Genomic DNA, 5,999 nt, shown 5'->3' with positions numbered 1-5,999 from the left:
ATCCTGTAACCTCCCTATATTTGAATCCTTTGAAATGTGCATAATCATATGTCCATGTATCTGTTTAGAAACAGAAATAAATTGTGTTCCATGCCAAGCATCTTTTGGGAATCTATGAATCTAATCAACTCTATAAACCCACTGCAAAATTTGTGCAAATAAATGGTTTACAAATTTGAGAAATATACCAAGAAAGTATGGAAAAAAGAGCAAATATTGTTTATTTTAAACTTATTTACAGGGCATTTTGGACATATACCGATGCGAAGTACTAATAAACATATAAGCCAATTCAGGAAATAAAAGATTACAAATGAAGGTGAAGTCATCTATATTCCCAACTCTTTTCACATCTTCCAAACCCCTTAAAGATAACCACTACTTTGAATTTGATTTTTACCATGTCCTTACATTTCTTTATTTTTACTACATTAGAATTTGTATTGATATAACTTTTCATGTTTTTAGAATCTGTATGTATTTTACACTTTACGTATTCATCTGCAATGTGGACATTTATGCTCGAAGAAACTTTCATAGATTGAGTCACAGTGGATTATTTTTTCTCAAATTTTTGCCTAGGTGCAATCAGGACTAAATTTATTTTTTATTTTATTACATATTGTTTCTCTTCAAGTATGACAGCCGAATGAATAAATTTCTTTTTGTTTTTCTTTTCTTTTTTTTCTTTTTCTTTTCTTTTCTTTTTTTCAGACAGGGTCTTGCTGTCTCCCAGGCTGGAGTTCAGTGGCGTGATCTTGGCTCATTGCAGCCTGGACCTCCCAGGCCAAAGGACTAAATTTCTAAACTCAGAAAAATTTAAAAACATATTCTCTTGTGGTTAAAATAATTTTTATCAGGATTCCTTTCATGCAATAGAAAGCTGTGTGGTAAGCAGGGGGAAATAAGCATATTTAAAATGGCACAGGTTAATCCAGAAACTTTATTATCATAATTAATCAACATCAAAGTGCAGATAATTGGGTAGGAAGATGAAACAAAACTAGTAATGTTCTCCAGGATTAAGCTGTTCTCATATATGGAGTTAATATAAGTGGAAAGATACACGTTAGTCCCATAAAAGAAAACAAAGCGGCTCACCAGCAAGAAGAAAATATGACTGGCTTCTGTTTCAGGAAAAGATTGTGGAGAGAGACTGATACTGTGAATATGAAAGAACCATCTTTTGATGCCTTAAGAAAATAGTCACCATGTAGAAACTAGTCCAAATCATGAGGAACAAAAAGAGGAAACCTTGAATAAATATGGCACTTCAAAATATCATTGCATGGTAGTATATAAACTGTCTTGTTTTACAGTATATCAGAGAATATACAAGTCCAACATTAGTGGATTTGCTGGTGGCTACAGTGCTTATAATGACCCACATATTGATTAGCCTGTTGTTTAGGAATAAATCAATAAGGGAAAAATTTATTGGGAGATTTGAGGTTTGAGCCATGCCCACTTGGAATGACAAGGACTGATAATAACAGCCTGAAATGTACTCAGGAGAGAAGAAGTACATACACAAATGCCCCGTGTCATTTTATAAATGTATAGCCCTGTTTCACAACCAGTATCAACAAAAGTACTTCTAATTCCGAAGGATGACATTATATATGGAACACCCCTGATGATAACTGTTAGCCAAAGTTAGGTGCATGAGAATCACATCTAAGGGGTTCTTCTGATGGGGCTGAAATAAGAAGATGTAAATATATGTAATGAATAGCAATAAGTTCCCCATGAGCCCAATACCAGTTTGAAAGACAAAATTCCCAGTGTTGTGTCACTTGAATACAAAATATTCACAGTTTTCTTGGATCTTTTGAGTGAAGCCAGCACAGCCTAAACAGCAGCATAAATATATTCCACATATGAAAGTTTAGCAATCACTGAATTCTTAGAAAGAAATTTCAGTTTTGGCATGAAAATTATCATGAACGAGGGACAAATCTATCATGAAAGAGGGACAAATACTCAACTATATGTGAATTCATTACATTTTTGTGGGATTTCCAGAGGCTGGATGCCATGTATTGTTCAAATATCTAGAGAACCGAGTAAGTTTACGTGGCAGTTGGGCTTTGCATACAGATTTTTACCATTTGTTCTAGCCCATTTTTCAGGAGTAGTCTGTTCTATTTTAAAGACAATTTCCCATGTAATAAAAAACAATTTTATTTCAAATTCTAGTATTGTATTTTAATTATAAACTTATAACTTGAAATATTTTGTACTTTTTTATACACAGGTAATATTTATAACCTATAAATAGCAATATATGAATATGAATCCACTTTTCAGAGCGCTAATTGTACCACACTGTTATTTTATGAATAATGAAATGTGTTTATAGAATATGGTTAACTACTGAGTAATTTCTGTCATTAAATGCTAAGTTTGCTTGTTCTGAAGAACTTTCTTTGCTTAGGAAGCGTATTTAATATTTTTACAAATGTAGTAAAGGTTTAATTGAAGTTGACAAAGTGATCAAATGTAATAAGGTATTAAATCAACTTACTTTCCAGTTAGCCAACAGGGTTGATGAAGTCTTTTTCATTTAACAGATAAACAGCCCTTCTCCTGACACTGGATTACCATCTAGTTATTACATAACTTTTTATGTTTCCTTATAGCAAAGTATATTATAAACTTGGTCTCCAGCTTGCCCTGCAGTATTCAGAATACTGTACACATGCACACACATCCTATTGATTCTGTTTCTCTGGAGACCTCACGCTTAGACACCAAGGAAGTGGAAATGCAACCTGCATGCCCAGGGCCAGATGCATGCCCCAGAAAGTCCTACGAGTACCCTTTGGAGTCCATGCAAGCAGAAGATGATAGCTAAGGCAGAGTTGCAGGTGGCCTGGCTTAGAGATAAGGAGTACACCAGCTCAGAGTCTATCTGCAAAGACCAAAGTGTTGGTTTTTTTCTCCTTCTAGGTATTTATGAAAATCTTTGTCAAGTCACTGGCTGACTGCTAAGGTAACAGAACTTCAGTGACAACACATGACAAGCAATGTAGTCTTTGCAAAAATAGTTTGCGAAACTCAGTAAAGAAACAGATGACTGAAATCCTCAAACATCAAAAATAACTATAGCAAACCCTGTGGAGGAGAAAACATCTAATATCCAGAGTTTCCAGATTATAATATTCAAAATGTCCACTTTACAACAAAAAACTACAGGGCATAAAGAAACAGAAATATGTGGCTCATTTACAGGGAAAAAAAGCAATGGAGAGAAACTATCCCTGAGGAAGCCCAGACATTGGGTTTGCTAGATAAAGACTTTAAATCAACTGTCTGAAATATGCTCAAAGAGCTAAAGGAAACCATGAACAAAGAAATAAATGAAACCAAAAGAATTGTGTATAAACAAGTAAAGAGAATATAAACATATAAAGGGAATAAAAAGATAGAATGTTAAAATGGAACCAAATAGAAATTATAGAGTTGAGAAGTATCATGGTTTAAAAATTTACTAGAGGTGCTCAACAGCAGATATGAGGATGCAAAAGAAGGAACCATTGAGCTTGAAGATAGGACAATTGAAAATACCCAGTCTGCTCATGCCTGCAATCCCAGCACTTTGGGAGGCAGAGAAAGGCAGACCGCTTGAGCCCAGGAGTTCAAGACCAGCCTGACTAATATGGTGAAACCCCGTCTCTACTAAAAATACAAAAATTAGCCATGCGTGGTGGCGCGCGCCTGCAGTCCCAGCTTCTCAGGTGGCTGAGGCAGGAGAATCATTTGAACTAGGGAGATGGAAGTTGCAGTGAGCCAAGATCATGCCACTGTGCTCTGGCCTGGACGACAGCAAGACTCTGTCTCAAAAAATAAAAAAAAAGTCTTCACAATCTTGTGGTAAGAAAAATTTTCTTAGGACATAGAAAACACTAACAATAAAAAAATGTTAAATACAATTTCATTAAAATTAAAATCTGCTCTTCAAAAAACACCATTAATAAGATGAAAAAGGACAGCCAAAAACTGGTAGAAAATATCTGTAATACATATATCTGACAATGAACTTGTACCTAGGCTATATAATTTACCTCACAACATCACAACAACGTAATACCTATAAAATAAGGAGCAGCTGGGCGCGATGGCTCACGCCTGTTATCCCAGCACTTTGGGAGGCCGAGGCAGGCAGATCACAAGGTCAAGAGATCAAGACCATCCTGGCCAACATGGTGAAATCCCGTCTCTACTAAAAATACAAAAATTAGCTGGCCATGGTGGCATGTGCCTATAGTCCCAGCTACTTGGGAGGCTGAGGCAGGAGAATCACTTGAACCTGGGAGGCAGAGGTTGCAGTGAGCCAAGATCACACCACTGCACTCCAGCCTGGTAAAAGAGCGAAACTCCGTCTCAAAAAAAAAAAAAAAAAAAAAAAAAATAATAATAATAATAATAATAATAAGGAGCAAAAGATTTCAATACTTCATAAAATAAGATTAATGAATGGCCGATAAAGTATTCAATAATGAATGCTCAACATCTTTATTCATTAGGCTAATGTAAATTAAAACCACTGTGAGATGCCACCACACACCCACTGGACTGGTTAAAGTTATTAAAGTTAACATACTGAAAATACCGAGTGTCGGCAAGGATGTGTAGCAACTAAAACTTTTAAGTTCCTGGTAAGAATGTAAAGTTGTTCAAATACTTTGGAAATCATTGGACAGTTTTTATGTGTTTGAAGACATGCCCAAAGAACTGTATCCTAATTTTCATAGCAGCTTTTTTTGAAATAGTTGAAAACTGGAAACGACTTAAATGTCCGTTAACGTGTGAATGCATATATAATGATATGTTCATATAACGGACTATTACTCAACAATAAAATGAAATGCACCACTGATACATACAACAATGTGGATGAATCTGAAGAACATTACTCTGAATAAAAGAAGACAGGCAGCGCCGAGTGCAGTGGCTCACGCCTATAATCCCAGCACTTAGGGAGACCAAGGCAGGGGAATCACTTGAGGTCAGGAGTTCGAGACCAGCCTGGCCAATATAGTGAACCCCCATCTCTACTAAAAATTAAAAAATTAGCCAGGCATGGTGGTGCGCACCTGTAATCCCAGCTACTTAGGAGGCTAAAGCAGGAGAATTGCTTGAACCCAGGAGGTGGAGGTTGCTGTGAGCCGAGATCGTGCCACTGCATTCCAGCCTGGGCCACAGAGTGTCTCAAAAACACAAAACAAAACAGAAAGAAAGAAGCCAGACAGAAAAGAAAAGTTACTCTATTCTCCATTTATAATAAATCTTATGAGTCACAACTAATGTAATAGAAATTAGAGCCGTTGGTTGACTGGGCCCAGGTCGTGGGTGCACTGATTGCAAAAGAACATGTGGGAAATTTGGGGAGAAGAAAATGTTCTGATTGAGGTGGTTGTGACATTGTGTGTGTGTGTTGTGTGTGTGTCAAAATGATGAAACTGTACAACTTAAAATGACTCTTTTGTACATAAGTTATACCTCAATAAAGTTTATGCACACACATACACAAAACAAGAAAAATAGGATTAGTAAGATAGAAAATTCAGAGTATATTGAATTAAATAGAAAGAAGATTAAAAATATATTAGATGCAACAAACAACAAAAAGGGAAGAGAGAAAAAGTAGGGAAAGAAGGAATAAAGTGAAGAATTAGTATTAATAAAAAGAAAATCAAAAAGAGGAAATATTAAAAAGAAAAATAATTAAATTACTGAAAGATAAGAAAAGTATTGGTGATGGCTAAAATATAGAAAAGTTGTGAACACACTTTTAGAATAAACAGCAACCAATAAGTGAGTCAGAGAAAGTACTTGAAGAGGAGAGAAAGGTTATAAATTAATATCCAGATATGCAGAGAAAGAGGAAAGAGAACACAAATATATATAATTAGTATGGCATTTTATTTACAGCATGTTATGTAAAATCCTACAAAGGAAAGTTTGGGAAGAAGAAAGTAAAGTAATAAACCAAT

General features: G+C 35.4%; 1 pseudogene; it reads right to left on the bottom strand.

Moving 5' to 3' along the window:
- Positions 1-819: 819 nt before the first annotated feature.
- On the bottom strand, positions 820-1,390 carry LOC116459874 (vomeronasal type-1 receptor 51-like; annotated as a pseudogene).
- Positions 1,391-5,999: the final 4,609 nt, after the last annotated feature.

The sequence above is a fragment of the Hylobates moloch genome, unplaced genomic scaffold, assembly GCF_009828535.3.
Source record: "Hylobates moloch isolate HMO894 unplaced genomic scaffold, HMol_V3 SCAFFOLD_20, whole genome shotgun sequence".
Classification (NCBI taxonomy): Eukaryota; Metazoa; Chordata; class Mammalia; order Primates; family Hylobatidae; genus Hylobates; species Hylobates moloch.
Note: the sequence above shows the minus strand (reverse complement) of the source record. Positions and strands in the feature narration are given on the sequence as shown.